Source organism: Pimephales promelas, chromosome 4, assembly GCF_988280905.1.
Source record: "Pimephales promelas chromosome 4, fPimPro1.hap1.1, whole genome shotgun sequence".
Classification (NCBI taxonomy): domain Eukaryota; kingdom Metazoa; phylum Chordata; class Actinopteri; order Cypriniformes; family Leuciscidae; genus Pimephales; species Pimephales promelas.
In genome coordinates, this window is record NC_142772.1 from 47,530,099 (window position 1) to 47,547,598 (window position 17,500).

Sequence of the window (17,500 nt, forward strand, 5' to 3'; positions counted from 1 at the left end):
AACTTAATGTGATGCATATTTGTCAGTCATACATAAATGAAAAGGGTTAGATTTCTGTAATAGTAGCCTACTAATGAACTGAATTTGATTAAAATTCAAAAGGTTTATATATTTAATTGAATATTACTGGTTCCATATTATGTTCATACTTTTTAACCGAATAAATCCAATTGATTTCACAATGAACAGATTTATGCAATTTGAACAAATGCATCAAATCGAATAGCTGCAAATAGTTAACAAGCCATGATTTTTGAGTGCATAAATGTCATGTATGGCTGACAAATATTGCTCTATACTATTTCGGGATGTTATTTACTCTTACTTCTTTAGAGAAAGACGCATTAGTGAGCATAAGATGAGCTATGAAATAGAAATGAATCTCACATTCAGTGCAATGCCATTGTTGTGCAGTTTTAGGTGATTTTGAAGATGCTCTTTCAAAAAACCTGAGGACAAGATTGTAAACACGCCACAGCTGCTAAGAATGACTAGAATAAGATATAGCATCCACACACACACACACACACACTGCCCTCCGGACACACGTACGCACACACACACAGTATTCATGAGGTCAATGCAAGATGACATTTAAAGGCAAAGGCAAACTAACACAAGACGGAAGGACTGAATGTGAGAGAAAGCATGAATCAGAAGCCTCAGCATATGAACATTTGCTCTGCTCTTAATCTTCTTGTAATTTCATCTTTGTCCTTTTCCTTGGTGTTGCTTTCATTTTTAATGGCAACAAAATGGTAAAGGTAGCACTAGCCACATTCCCTATTCAGACCTCAGGCACAGAAATGCTAATTCAGCACAGAGCACATCGCATCTCATGCATCTCTGTTTAAGCAGACGTCCAATTAGTTAACGGTGACTGAAACAAAACAGGATCGACAGAGAGGTGCATATTATATACATTCATGACTATAGTGATGTCTGACGTATTCCAAATATGTCCATAACGAATCATTGGCGGTATCATAAATTCGTTATACACACACAACACACAACGTCATGGTCAAAAGTTTACATGGACCATGCAGAATCTGCAAAATATTAATAAATTTAGCAAAATAACAGGGATCATTAAAAATGCATGTGTATATATGTCTATAAATAGACTCAAACCCCTTAAAAACGAACCGAACCAAACCAATACCATCTCGGGAAATGATCTGAGTACGGTTCATATATATATATATATATGGTAACACTTTACAATAAAGTTAATTAGTTAACATTAGTTAATGTATTAACTAACATGAACTAACCATGAGCAATACATTTGTTACTGTATTTGTTCATCTTTGTTAACGTTAGTTAATAAAAATACAGCTGTTCATTGTTTGTTCATGTTAGTTGACGGTGCATTAACTAATGTTAACAAGATTTAAATAAAATATTAGTAAATGTTGAAATTAACATTAACAATGATCAATAAATGCTGTATATGTGCAGTTCATATTAACTAATGTAGTTAACTAATGGACCTTATTGTAATGTGTTACCATATGTGTGTGTGTGTGTGTGTATATTCAATTTACTATTCAACATCCTGTCAAATTTGATTTATATTGGGGGGAAAATAGAAATTTAAAGTAGGGCGCATGATTAATCCCGATTAATCGCATCCAAAATACAAGTTTGTGTTTACATAATATATGTGGGTGCAATGTGTATAATTATTTTGTATATATAAATCCACATACATGCATGTATATTTAAGGAAAAAATATAATTTATATATATATATATTTATATATATATATATATATAAAATATTTATATATAATAAATAAATTATATATAAATGTAAATACATGAAAATATTTCTTAAACATATACAAGCATGTGTGTGTATTTATATATAAATATATATAATATTATACAGTGCACCCACATATATTATGTAAACACAAACTTTTATTTTGGATACGATTAATCACAACTAATGGTTTGACAGCCCTATTTTAAAGGCATTCTTAGTTCAATTTTAAAAGCACAACCCTGGGTTACCAAATGTGTACTGTTAAAAAGATGGAGGTGTTCCTCGTGGTGTGTTTGCCAGTGAAACGAGATGCTGATGACAGACTGAGGCCTGATAGTGAGTAAACAGCTGTGTGCTGAAGCGTCTGCTCTCAGGGTAACGGCAATTTAACTTCTCCACCTGACACCTCACATGAAGCTCTCCACGCGGAGACATCTGTGGACGCGTTGGGATAGCCTATTTGTTTGGGATGAAACGTGGTGGATTTCTGTGCAATTACTGTGAGAAGTGTATAGTATCAAATTATGCACATACTGTAATGCATAATTTTAGAAGTTTACTTAATTTTGATGTCTTAGTCACATTTGATATCATAAATCATTATTTATTATATAAAATGATTGTAATTTGGAACGGATACTAACATTTTCAACAAATAACTGAATAAAAAAAATTGGGATAAATTGAAAATCCCATTTGTCAGTTTTTCTCTTTTTATAATTTTTCTAAAAAAAAATGTGGTTTCAAAAATGTGTTTGCAAAGCATCACGATTAATATTGCTCATGCTTTTTCTCTTGTTTCCACACTTACACGTCAACGAACTGGACTGAAAACAGAGCATCGTTTTTTCTTTGCGTTTTTCGCATTCAGGTTATCAAAACGATCCCGATTCATACGGATCAGTGAAAACGATTAAAAACGCTGTATTCTGCTGCCAGGCCAGTAGTTGGCGATGATGTCACTTTGTATAGAAACACTACACGCCTATAGCTTGGCTAAATCCAGACCATGCATCATTGAGAATAAAACGTGGTCTGGAAACCACATGTTTACGAATGCCCAGAGCCGTATTATTGGGTGCTACGAATGTCCATCAAATGCGCCTGTGCTCCCTCCCCGTTCTGTGATTGGTTCCCTATTTCAGGGGAAAATTTGGTTCGTCACCATTTTCACAAATTTGCGTTTTTTTTTTTTAGTTTACACGGAAACAATAACGGTATCATTTTCAAAAACTTGAACTCTGAAACCATTTTTCAAAAGTTTTCGAAAGGCCACCATAATGCTAGCCTGGATGCCAGCCCAAACTCCGCCCACAACATTTTTTGGTCCGGAAGTTCAGTCTGTACTCGATCCATTGAGGAGTAATTATGATCAGGCAAAAAATGATCGGGCCAATCAGATTGCCAGGGCGGGCTTCATCAAAGATGACTGGAGCTGGAGAATTGAGATGTATAGATTCCACTTTCGCGTCTGTTGTAAAAAATATCCAATATCCGACTATCCAATTGAGTGCAGAGGTTTTTTTTTTTCCTGGTTCGGTTACGACACGCCTCATAATCAAAGCCCAACTGAGGAGTTTCAGACTCATATTCTCTCTTGAATATGAGTATGACGAAGTCAGGCTACCATAATGCCAGTTTGCACTGAAACTCTCATTTGGACCTTGAACCGTTTGGTTCCCATTGAAGTCCATTATATGGAGGAAAAATCCTGGAATGTTTTCATCAAAAACCTTAATTTCTTTTCAACTGAAGAAAGAAAGACGTGGACGTCTTGGATGACATGCAGTGTAAAAAAACATTTTTAAAGATTTGTTATCACAACATTTTTTCTTTTGTCAGATCAACTTAAAGGGTTAGTTCACCCAAAAATGAAAATTAAGTCATTAATTACTCACCCCCATGCTGTACCAACCCCGTAAGACCTTCGTTCGTCTTCGGAGCACAAATGAAGATATTTTTGATTAAATTTGAGAGCTGTATAACTACCACATTGGCTCCTAAGGGACTGGCTCTTGACGGCCCAAAAAGTCAATGAAGAAAATGTTTAAATATCCCAAGTGACTACCGTGGCTCAACTATATGTTTATCAAGCGACGCGAATACTTTTTGTGCGAAAAAACAAACAAAAATAACGAGTTTATTCGACTATTTATTTTCTTCCATGTAGGCCAGAACGAGACTTCCTTATAGATTTCCACGACGCATGCGCGAGAATTGCGATCTGAAGTAGTGCTGGTGTAAGCAGATCGCAATTCTCGCGCATGCGTCGTGGAAATCTATAAGGAAGTCTCGTTCTGGCCTACATGGAAGAAAATAAATAGTCGAATAAACTCGTTATTTTTGTTTGTTTTTTCGCACAAAAAGTATTCGCGTCGCTTGATAAACATATAGTTGAGCCACGGTAGTCACTTGGGATATTTAAACATTTTCTTCATTGACTTTTTGGGCCGTCAAGAGGCAGTCCCTTAGGAGCCAATGTGGTAGTTATACAGCTCTCAAATTTAATCAAAAATATCTTCATTTGTGCTCCGAAGATGAACGAAGGTCTTACGGGGTTGGTACAGCATGGGGGTGAGTAATTAATGACTTTATTTTCATTTTTGGGTGAACTAACCCTTTAAATAATTTATTTAGTTGAAATAACTTATTATTTTGGGTTTCTGATGATTAAATTAATCTCCTTCATTGTATTGACTCACTTTTTCCAGTTCAACCAACTTAAAATTTTAAGGCAACCAGGTTACTTAAAGTTAAACCAACAATATTTGTTGTTTTTTTTTTTTTATATTTTTAAAGTGAACTACTCCTTTAAAAAACTCTATATGAGAAGATAAATGGCAGGTCTTGGGCCTGTAGTGTTTTTTTATCTGCTTGGGTCTGCTCTGGTTAAACACTCAGAATAAATCCATGACCTCCATGACTCCCGTCAACCTTTGCCATGTTTCTGTCCTTTTCCAGGATCCCACTGACTGCTGGAAGCACACACGGGTCACATGAGTTCAAGCACTAGTGCATTAATCCGGATTAGTCAAACAAAGACTTCCGATAATCATCTTTAATCACTGGAGGATGTTGCCTGGGCATGTTAGGAATACATCAGCGTCAGGATTTGACGTTGCAGTGCATTGGGAGACAAGGTATTTCTCTGAGCCGTTGTTCAATCGGCTCACGTCAAGAGAGTTTTGAATGTTATTTTATTATATAAAGTATTTATTCATATTTTAATTAGCTTTTGTGCTTATATTTTAGGTTTGTTTAAAATTTTGTTAAAAATGTTGTTATTATGCGTCATTTTTAGTAGGTTTTTTTTTTATATTTCCATAATTTCAACCTTCAACTTAAACTCATTTCATTTCCAAGGCCACATTTATCATTTCTGTTTAAGTTTTGTGTAATTTAAATCTTCATCTTATATAATTAATTTTATTTCAGCTCTATTTTAATTACCGAAAAAAAGTTTTACACAAAAAAATTTGATTTGAAATTTGAAAAACAATTTCACTCACAATTTGCAAGTAAATTTCACAAATTATTACAATGAAATGGCAAGTTACACAATTAAACATAATATTTTGAAGTTGATAGTATTTTCCTGTGAAATGTATACTCCAATCTTTTTTTGTTCGCACTTTCGTTTAAAAGTGTCAAAACATGTACAATGCATGTATTTTGTACTTTTATTGGTCAGTGTTTTGTAAGATTTAGCAAAATTGATGATGCACATACAGTATAATAGGATGGATAAAACGTGTAGTTCACCGATTCTGTCATCATTTTCTCTCTTTCATGTCTCTCCAAGCCTAGGGACATTTAAAATAGCATAACGGGGCACTTTAAGTGATCTAAAAACTTCAAGTCTTGGCTTTTCTAACTTTCAGCGTCAGCTAATTTATTCAAAATGTATGTCGGCCCTCCATTCGAAGTATGACATTTGAAGGCTTGGAATATAGTGCATGAGTCACATTGACTTCTGTTATGGAGTTTTTTGGACATTGACATTGTTTTTATTCACTTTCGCTGTGCATGTAAAAGCCACGAGTCCTGCTAAACCTCCTTTTGTGTTCCTCAGAAGAAAGAAAGTCATATGAGGTTTGGTACAACATGAGGATGAATTTTTAAATATTCGAAATAAATCATAAGAGAACTAACTCCTGTCCTCTAGTATAAGCCTTCACGAGTGAGGTCTTGCTCCAAAATAAATATAATCCAGAGCTCTCAAATCTTCACAACCCCACATTTACAAGTCTAATTTAATCTGCTCAGCGAAACGCTCAAAGCCGGTTTCATCGCTGAGCAATGACAGTTTTAAAACCCCAGTTACTGTACAGCTGGAACGAGCTGTGGGTGGTTTTGGATTTCTTCACAGAGCAAAACCAATTGCTGAAATGCATATTTGATGCATAAAGACTCTAATAGACGCCATTCTCTCTCCCACGACGCCCTGGTTCGCGCTCAGAAAATCTTCTCAAAGCCACAGCCTGCTCTTAATTAGCACTGGGATCGAAAATAAGTTGGCTTATACCAATGGCTACAGAAATAAAATGAGTTTTTTGTCCACGTTAAACCTTCTTATGTCAGAAAATAGACACCCGCTGGGTAGTTTCAGGCATTAAATGTGGTTTTCCAGGAAGCGGCATGGGTGCCTTGTCTTAATTTATTCACACTTTGTTACTAAAACATATTTTTTGTGGGTTTAAGCTTCGTAATTTGCTAATTAGAATTTGTATTCTAATTAGTCTTTCAGTCATATTGGTTCATTTGGATGAATATAGCTCAGATTAAAGCTGTAATTGCTGCTGCCAAACACCAATATGAACAAATCCTGTGGCACTGAGTGCAAGAAGTCGACAAACTCACAGGCTCTGCCAGGAAACGCATTTGTGTTCGCAAGTTTTGATCGGGAGCTTTTCTGAGAAAATATGGTGGATTCAAATCTACTAAAAAATATTTAGGTTTTTTTTTTAGGCTCTTAGCAGAAGGAAAACTAAATATCCATTACCATAACCGTATTTGGATGTATTTTGTGAGTTATGTGACATATTTAAAGTGAGTGTCTGGCACTCTTCGTTATTTTTATTTATTTAGATAAAACACTATTTGCTAATTGGGTAAGAAAAAATTTATTTCTTAAATTGCATTTGAGCAATTTCTTTCTCTCTCTAAAACTTTATTTCTTAAATGTATTACTTATAACCTAATTGTGCTTTGCATGGTTCAAAGATGTTTAAATATTTTTAATAGATAAAAAGACAAAAATACTGATTGTGATATATATTTTTTTTCCTTTTTAGTTTTTGTCCAGACTAAGATTGATTGATTCATTGATTCATTTAAACAATTTTTTTTTTTTTTTTTACCAAATGGGTAAGAATTTTTTTAGGGTTAGGGTGATTTGGGTTTTTTTTTTTTTTTTTTTAGATTTATTCTCTGAAAAAAGAATGTTTCGATATTTTTACAGGGTAAAAAAATATTATCATTTATTTATGTATTTATTTATACATTTATACATTATTTTTACAATTCCGCTTTGGTGCCACTCAGAGCGCTGTTCTGTTTATTAGGCTGGATCTTTCTCAAAGTCCAAGTGCATGCTCACACTGATGGCACACACACACACACATACACACTTTAAAGCGCATCAGTTTCTCTCTTCACTACAGGATGAGGATCCTACAGCTGCAGCTGTAATCACTGTAATTAAGAGATAATTGGCATTAATTATTCTCACATAAGCTCATCACAAATCAACGGGAAAATGGCTGCTGCTGGCTTCTAAACGCAACACACCGTGGTTAAGCTCTCAGAGACTCTTCGAAGCGTGTAAATTTACATCACAATGAATGTCTTCTTCTACTGAAGTGTAAAGCATCTGTCAATCAAACACAAGTGTGCTACTGCTATATATTCAGTATGCATTGGTGAGTGAAGTTTGAGCTTTATCAATCAATCGTTCGTTTCGGTGATTTATTTTGTGTGCAGTAAAATTTGCAATGGACATTTTTAACATTTCAAAATGAAGCATAAACATAATCATTGCCATGTAAGTCTAAGTTATAAAACTATTGTTTGTTTGAGGTTTGTTCAAATCACTAGGCCTATCACTACTGGACTTACATGCTACCGCTATAAACATGAATGACATCATGCAACTTACTGAGGCATGCTACTGTAGGACTTTTTGAGAGTGCAGGACTCTTTTCAAGTAAGACAGCAAGTAAATCACCCGCAACACCCTAGAAATAACCCAGAACACTCTAGCAATCACATAGCAACACCCTAGAAATAAACCAGAACACCCTCTCAATCACACAGCAACAGCCCAGAAACAACCCAGAACATGACATAGAACACCCCAGCAATCACACAGCAACACCCTAGAAACAACCCAAAACACCATAGCAATCACACAGCAACACCCTAGAAACAACCCAAAACACCATAGCAATCACACAGCAACACCCTAGAAACAACCCAAAACACCATAGCAATCACACAGCAACACCCTAGAAACAACCCAGAACATGACATAGAACACCCTAGCAATCACACAGCAACACCCTAGAGACAACCAAGAACACGATATAGAACACCCTAGCAATCACACAGCATCACCCTAGAGACAACCAAGAACACGATATAGAACACCCTAGCAATCACACAGCAACACCCTAGAGACAACCAAGAACACGATATAGAACACCCTAGCAATCACACAGCATCACCCTAGAAACAACCCAGAACATGACATAGAACACCCTAGCAATCACACAGCAACACCCTAGAGACAACCAAGAACACGATATAGAACACCCTAGCAATCACACAGCAACACCCTAGAAAAAACCCAAAACATCCTCGCAATCACACAGCAACACCCTAGCAACAACCCAGAACATAGAACACCCCAGCAATCACACAGCAACACCCTAGAAACAACCAAGAACACCCTAGAAACGACTTAGAACACCCCAGAAATCACACAGCAACACCCTAGAAACAACCCAAAACACCATAGCAATCACACAGCAACACCCTAGAAACAACCCAAAACACCATAGCAATCACACAGCAACACCCTAGAAACAACCCAAAACACCATAGCAATCACACAGCAACACCCTAGAAACAACCCAAAACACCATAGCAATCACACAGCAACACCCTAGAAACAACCCAGAACATGACATAGAACACCCTAGCAATCACACAGCAACACCCTAGAGACAACCAAGAACACGATATAGAACAACCTAGCAATCACACAGCATCACCCTAGAGACAACCAAGAACACGATATAGAACACCCTAGCAATCACACAGCAACACCCTAGAGACAACCAAGAACACGATATAGAACACCCTAGCAATCACACAGCAACACCCTAGAGACAACCAAGAACACGATATAGAACACCCTAGCAATCACACAGCAACACCCTAGAGACAACCAAGAACACGATATAGAACACCCTAGCAATCACACAGCATCACCCTAGAAACAACCCAGAACATGACATAGAACACCCTAGCAATCACACAGCAACACCCTAGAGACAACCAAGAACACGATATAGAACACCCTAGCAATCACACAGCAACACCCTAGAGACAACCAAGAACATGATATAGAACACCCTAGCAATCACACAGCAACACCCTAGAAAAAACCCAAAACATCCTCGCAATCACACAGCAACACCCTAGCAACAACCCAGAACATAGAACACCCCAGCAATCACACAGCAACACCCTAGAAACAACCAAGAACACCCTAGAAACGACTTAGAACACCCCAGAAATCACACAGCAACACCCTAGAAACAACCCCAAACACCTCAATCACACAGCAACACCCTAGAAACGGCATACAACACCATAGCAATCACACAGCAACACCCTAGAAACGACTTAGAACACCCCAGAAATCACACAGCAACACCCTAGAAATGGCATACAACACCATAGCAATCACACAGCAACACCCTAGAAACGACTTAGAACACCCCAGAAATCACACAGCAACACCCTAGAAACAACCCCAAACACCTCAATCACACAGAAACACCCTAGAAACAACCCCAAACACCTCAATCACACAGAAACACCCTAGAAACAACCCCAAACAGCTCAATCACACAGCAACACCCTAGAAAACGGCATAGAACACCATAGCAATCACACAGCAACACCCTAGAAACGACTTAGAACACCCCAGAAATCACACAGCAACACCCTAGAAACAACCCCAAACACCTCAATCACACAGCAACACCCTAGAAACGGCATACAACACCATAGCAATCACACAGCAACACCCTAGAAACGACTTAGAACACCCCAGAAATCACACAGCAACACCCTAGAAACGACTTAGAACACCCCAGAAATCACACAGCAACACCCTAGAAACAACCCCAAACACTTCAATCACACAGCAACACCCTAGAAACAACCCCAAACACCTCAATCACACAGCAACACCCTAGAAACAACCCCAAACACCTCAATCACACAGCAACACCCTAGAAACAACCCCAAACACCTCAATCACACAGCAACACCCTAGAAACGGCATACAACACCATAGCAATCACACAGCAACACCCTAGAAACAACCCAGAACACCATAGCAATCACACAGCAACACCCTAGAAACAACCCAGAACATGACATAGAACACCCTAGCAATCACACAGCAACACCCTAGAAACGGCATAGAACATCATAGCAATCACACAGCAACACCCTAGAAACATCTCAGAACATCCTAGAAATGACATTGAAACGCCCTAGAAACAACAAGAACACCCTTGAAACCACATAAAGATACCACATAGCAACACCCTAGAAACAACATAGACATGTTTTCTTACCTCAACCTTGCACCCTCATCCCAGCCTCCCTGTCACTGTCAGCCTCACACGACAGCCAGACTCAACATTGCATTCAATGCAGTCGCAGTGCCACACACACACACACACACACACACACACACTTGGGCACTCTCAGTCCTGATAATAGGGGTAATTGAGGCTTATGTGTTAATTGGAGTGCATGGAGAGACTGTAGAGCAGTCAGCGTGACAAGGCTGATGAACGGGCAGCTCTGCGGTGCAGTAACAGCATCATGGGAAGAAACATGTTTTTATCAGCAGGGTTGGTTGGTGGTTCATAATCTTAATGAAACATTGGATACAAACAGGATAAGCCACATGGTGTTTGCACAACAATCTGAAATGCATGTTCTTCATTGTACATCCGTTTATTTCATTGCTTGGTGTGTTTTTAAACCCTATAAGACTTTGTTTCTTTCCAATGGTGTCTAAGACATTTGGACCCCGCTGTGGGAAACAGCGTGAATAATGACTGGCTCAGTGGCGGCGGGGCATGTTGTCGATAGCGACAGATCAATTCGAAAGTCATTTTCGCCTCGAAAATCATTTTGTCTTTGAGGAGTCATTTCATGGCTAAACCGTGTGACCGCTTGTTATCACTGCAGGCAAACAACCTTTCCAAAAGGGCTTTGCGGAGATATTATATGTTGTCAAAACACAACCTGACGAGAAAAGCGGCAGGTTTAGCACTGCAACGATTTTGTGCAACAAAATGCACGCTTGACTGGAACAGGACAATCCAAACACTGATATCACAAATCATATATTGCATGCAATGATTCAGACACATGGCATGATAAAACTCTCTTCCTGTTTTAAAACACACGAGAACTATTCACAGATATCTGCTCCTAATATACCGTATCTCAATAAACTTTAGCATTAGCAAACATACACTCTTAGAAGAAATGGTTCTATTTAGAACCAGAAATGGTTCCATCCCCCGCTTCATATATGGAACTCCAAAATGGTTCTATATAGAACCTTTTTTTTTTGTAAAAGGTTCTATTGGCCAAGTATGGAACCCCAGTGTTCTATATAGAACCCTTTTTTAAGAGTGTATAGAACCTTTTAGGGGTTCCAAATACGTAGCGCTGATAGAACCTTTTAAGGTTCTATATAGAACCTTTTCTTCTAAGAGTGTACCAAATAACAATAAAAGTCTCGTCCAACACTGAGACTACTCTACATTAATCAGCCGTCAAATGTGGGTGGAACACAGTCACTCATGAATTTTATATATAATAATATATACATTGATCAATTGTAGTCATCAAAAAAGGCATCTGTAATAATAAACTATAGTTATAAGTGCAATGTCGTGTAAATTTTTCGATTCATATTGATACTGAAATATCTGAAACACTTACAATACTCATTTTCCGCAGAATATGATGATACCAGCGAGTGACAAACGAACCCGCCTCCACTCACTCACTCGTTTCGTTTGCTCCAGATGAATATTGTTGCTGTCACAGGGCGCGAATGAGGCGTAGAGCGCGGCACGGTAGACGCGAATGGGCCTCATTCGCGCTCCAAGTTCGCGAGAATGGCACGAATTGCGCAAATTGAGCGTCTGCCGTAATAATTAAGCGCGAATAATTTAGTCAGTGCTATTTGTGCATTCACGGGTTTGATGCGAATTCGCGCCTGCCGCCCAAGTTGAAAAATCTGAACTCTGACGTCAATTCGCGCTGCGTTAACCAATCAGGAGCCTAGCTGCTTGCTCACGTGGTGAAGTATCTGGATGCTTCAATAAATTATTTTAGAGGCGGTAGGCGCGAATTTGACGAGCTATTCGCGTCTGGTGTGAACGCATAGTCAAAGTGACAGCAGCCTAATATACTTGCTGCCAAATTATGAGATAATATTAAAATGGCAGTTTTCCCCATGGCATCGATGTCAAAATTGTGGCCTGTGAAAATGCTGAGTGGGACAACAATTGCGAGTAAACACCTTAGTTTTCGTAGTCCACATTACAATGTTAACGTATCAAACGTATCCACTTGGGAATAGCTTAATTTTCGCAGTGTAGAACGAAAGCCAAAACGTTAATTTTCAAATGTATCTGGGTTAGTGTAGAATTGTGTTTAGAATGGGTAAGAAAAATAAGGCAGCCACCAAAGATGGGACATTCATACAGCGGATGAATTAGGACTAACCTATGCACACGACACGAACCAGCCAATCAGATCCATGACACAACCGTACTTGGGCTCATTACCCAGCTATACCTCGTTAACGATGGCAGACTCTCACTGGAGTGCACGTTAATTATGCTAATCAGGAGACCGCTGCTCAGACTATTGTGTTAATGTCCTATTTAGGAAGCATACATCCAAGAAACACAGTCTCCAATCTCAGGCTAATGAGGAGCGATGTGTCCGTTCAGTGTTACGAGGCGTTCATACACGACACATTATTGCATTTAAAAACTGCTAGAAAAGGGGAAAAAGAAGCAGAGATCTGTTTAATGTTTAACTAGATCAGCATTAAAGTGTTACATCTTTAATAGTTTGTTAGCCTTGAAGTTTCTTTAATTCTGATTTTTTCCTGAAAACCCAAACGGCAGCCAGTATATCATGGTAAATACGCATCCAATGTTTGTGTAAAACGCCTTCATCATTTTTATAAGTGTTTGCTTGCATTGCACAGTCGCATTTTGAATGTACTCAATCCTAAGCAGAAGAAAAGTCGATGTGGAAACATATGGTGGAAGTCAATGTGAACTGTAATTTACTGTGACGCTCATGCTTAGTCATGTAGATTTATTGATTGGAAACTGTAAACGAAGGCCACTGAGAACATCCATCGCCCTTTAGTGTGCGCAGCAATCTTTCTTGAACAGGAACTATCGATCGATATGATTTCCCAAGACTCCATTGAGTCGGGTGTAGGAGGACTAACTGTTTTTTCAATGTTTTCTCAAGGACCGTCTGAATCAACTGTTTACTGAGCTTCTGCAGCTTAACATTGTCTTTAACCAGAGGGTCAAAAATCAAGGCACATTTGTTGACCCTCATGTCATTCCAAGCCTTTATGAATTTCTTCCATATAAACTCACCTAAAGGATTATTAGGAACACCTGTTCAATTTCTCATTAATGCAATTATCTAATCAACCAATCACATGGCAATTGCTTCAATGCATTTAGGGGTCAAGACAATCTCCTGAACTCCAAACTGAACGTCAGAATGGGAAAGAAAGGCGATTTAAGCAATTTTGAGCGTGGCGTGGTTGTTGGTGTCTGAGTATTTCCCAATCTGCTCAGTTACTGGGATTTTCACGCTCAACCATTTCTAGGGTTTACAAAGAATGGTGTGAAAAGGGAAGAACATCCAGTATGCGGCAGTCCTGTGGGCCAAAATGCCTTGTTGATGCGAGAGGTCACAGGAGAATGGGCCGACTGATTCAAGCTGATAGAAGAGCAACTTTGACTGAAATAACCACTCGTTACAACCGAGGTATTCAGCAAAGCATTTGTGAAGAAGACACAACACACACAACCTTGAGGCGGATGGGCTACAACAGCAGAAGACCCCACCGGGTACCACTCATCTACACTACAAAGAGGAAAAAAGAGGCGACAATTTGCAAGAGCTCACCAGAATTGGACAAAATGTTGCCTGGTCTGATGAGTCTCGATTTCTGTTGAGACATTCAGAATTTGGCGTAAACAGAATGAGAACATGGATCATCATGCCTTGTTCCCACTGTGCAGGCTGGTGGTGGTGGTGTAATGGTTTTCTTGGCACACTTTAGGCCCCTTAGTGCCAATTGGGCATCGTTTAAATGCCACGGCCTACCTGAGCATTGTTTCTGACCATGTCCATCCCTTTATGGCCACCATGTCCCCATCCTCTGATGGCTTCTTCCAGCAGGATAATGCACCATGAATCATTTCAAATTGGTTTCTTGAACATGACAATGAGTTGACTGTACCAAATGGCCCCTAGTCACCAGATCTCAACCCAATAGAGCATCTTTGGGATGTGGTGGAACGGGAGCTTCATCCCACAAATCTCCATCAACTGCAAGATGCTATCCTATCAATATGGGCCACCAATATTTCAGCACCTTGTTGAATCAATGCCACGTAGAATTAAGGCGAAAGGGGGTCAAACACAGTATTAGTATGCTGTTCCTAATAATCCTTTAGGGGAGTGTATATGTAATATGAATCAATGTCTGAGCTGCTATTTTCCATACAATGAAAGCATGCGGTTACCAGGAGCCGAAAAACACAAAAAAGTCCAAACATTGGTCTATATGACTCATGCACTATTGCAAGTCTTTTCAAGTTCTATCGTACGGTAGATTTATGCGAGGAACAGAGACTGACATTTATGTTATTATTTCCACTCTATCACAACTGCTAAATCTGCATATTTTATATTATTATTTATCATTTTTTACGATGCACTACTGTTCAAAAGTTTGGGATCGGTAAGATTTGTAGTGTTTTTGAACTGCTCATCAAGGCTGCATTTATTTGTTAAAAAAATTAATATTGTGAAAACTTATTACAATGTTTTGTAATCTATTTGGATACATTTAAAAATGTAAAAAATATCCTTCAGAAATTATTTGCTGCTCTTCCAGATTTTAGAGAATAATGTGTTTAGTCAATGGAGGGAATTACTGTGCATATTCAAACAAAACGGCATTGCAAATGTGCTTTCACGGAATTTCGAATTGGTTAAACTTCCCATTTAATAACAAAAAGACAATATTAGAGCCATGCTTTTGTGGTCTATTAAACACCCCAAACACTTCCCACTGAATGAGAAGATCCAGTCATGCACCCCGTTTTCTGTCTCAGATGCGAATGCAACGTTTCAAGAGGACATTTTAAGAGCACATTGTTATTCAGACTGTCAAAATCACACAGTTCATCCATTTCAGATGAGGGCAGAGGAGTCAGGTGTGGTTCGAGCGCGCACATACCCATTATATGGTGTGTTTACGCTTTTGGCACGCAAGAGCTTGAAAAGCCCAGTGTACGTCTGATCAAAGCCGTACGCTCCGCTGGAGACAAGGCACGCAATACTTCACCTTGGCTCTGGTGCTTTTCTTGGCATCACCTAAAAGCAGTCTTTGTTCCCTTGTTCTAGATGAAAGAATCAATCCCTGACAGCTACCATACAGGTGAGACAACAAGCTAAGAGAAACCAAGACTGCTCACTTCAGGGACCAAGGTGTTTATATTTGTGTTTGCTGCAGAGGGGAATGCAGAGAGTTTTCGCCGTTGAACTTTGCCTCACAATTTTCAAGGAACTAAAGCATCAATGTGGTTATCAAAAAGTCTCAACGACAATGTTTTCTTTATGACCCGCTGATTTAAAAATATAATATGTAAGGGTTAATGCCCGACGAGGTGTCCATTGTCAGGTTTTAATGGACGACGGCGAGGCGTGAACCGGCCGACGCGCAGCGGAGGACGGTTGCCTCCGCCGAAGTCTATTAAAACCTGACAATGGACACCTCGAAGGGCATTAACCCGCTTACCATGGTCACTTGCCAAATAAAACTTTTTTAAAACATTAGCTGCTAGTTTATATTTTAATTAGGCTAAATCAAGTTTTTACAAATAATAACTCGCCTGGTTTATTTAGCAACCGGAGATATTTGTAGTCCGCTCAGCTTGTAGAACCCTTCAGGTTCAAAAATGCATTTTTTGTTTTTCATGAAACACAAAGGTAGGCATAGTTATTATAATTTTTTTTAATTACACATAAAATAATTAATCAAACAGGCTTCTTAGGCTTGAAACGCTGTACTCTCCTTCTGCCTTGGTTGTCTGGACAGCTGCGTAAAACTCCCGCAGGGTCTCATTCAGAGCAGCAGCGGTGTAATTTTCTTTGCGACGTTTCTCCGTTTCATTTACATTTTTATTTCTTCAGCAGCATCCCAGTCGTCAAAGTTGTCATATTCTCCATAAATGTTAAAAGAAATAACGAAGTCGCCGCTCATTGTTGTATTAGTAGGCTATGTAATATCTAACTAACGTAGTTTGTTTTGATAGAGCAAATTGTTAACGGATACTTTGACGTTTGACTGCCTGTTGCTATGGTTACTCACAGCTGTTGTAGGCAGCGCATTTATTTATTCATTTCGAATGGTAAACAGGCAGTTTCACCAGAACTACTTTACTAGGTGTCCTCTATCACTTTTTAACGGACACCCTACAGCCAATCAGAATCGAGTATTCACCCAGACCATGGTATAAATATTTTTAATAGAGGCAACATACTAGGGCTGCACACTCTAAAAAATGCTGTGTTGTTTTAACCCAATTTTGGGTAAAATATGGACAAACCCAGCCATTGGGTTACATTTTTAAATGACATTTTTAACCCAATGGCTGGGTTTGTCCATATTTTACCCAAAATTGGGTTAAAATAACCCAGCATTTACGATTAGGGCCAAAAATGATAATCACAATTATTTTTATCAATATTGAGATGACGATTAATTATCATGATTATTTGTTGATTTTAACCAAAGCTAATTTTATTGTCACATTAGAACTGCTTTCACATTAATGTACAACTATGTGCATACAAATAAAATAGGTCCTCTTATCCACCAAAATTCAGTGCATCTCCTTAAAAAAGAAATAAAAATGAAGAAAACAATAAATAAAATGTAGCAAAACTTACATTGTGTAAATGTAAGCAAGGCAGCAAGGGCAATCTGACCAATCAGAGCTCTCAGAAAGTATGGGTTTTGAGTCTTTTTACTTCATTGCGTTTCTTTGAAATGATTTGAGAAACTTGTAAGCACTTTCTGAGTGAAAATTATGAAGTGTAAAACTTATCTATTGTCTA

General features: G+C 38.4%; 1 protein-coding gene, 1 long non-coding RNA gene and 1 pseudogene across 3 annotated transcripts in view; 1 reads left to right on the plus strand and 2 right to left on the minus strand.

Annotated features, from left to right (window-relative positions):
• Positions 1-17,500, minus strand: part of pbx3a (pre-B-cell leukemia homeobox 3a) — a 52,621-nt gene that overhangs the window by 21,057 nt on the left and 14,064 nt on the right. The gene's annotated exons all lie outside the window — the stretch shown is intronic.
• The window catches only part of LOC148981777 (uncharacterized), a 25,861-nt gene continuing 12,466 nt past the window's right edge, over positions 4,106-17,500 (plus strand). The window contains exon 1 of the long non-coding RNA XR_016168404.1: positions 4,106-4,914. This is a non-coding gene — a long non-coding RNA (uncharacterized LOC148981777). The remainder of the gene's footprint in view (positions 4,915-17,500) is intronic.
• Positions 9,409-11,880, minus strand: LOC148981778 (uncharacterized; annotated as a pseudogene).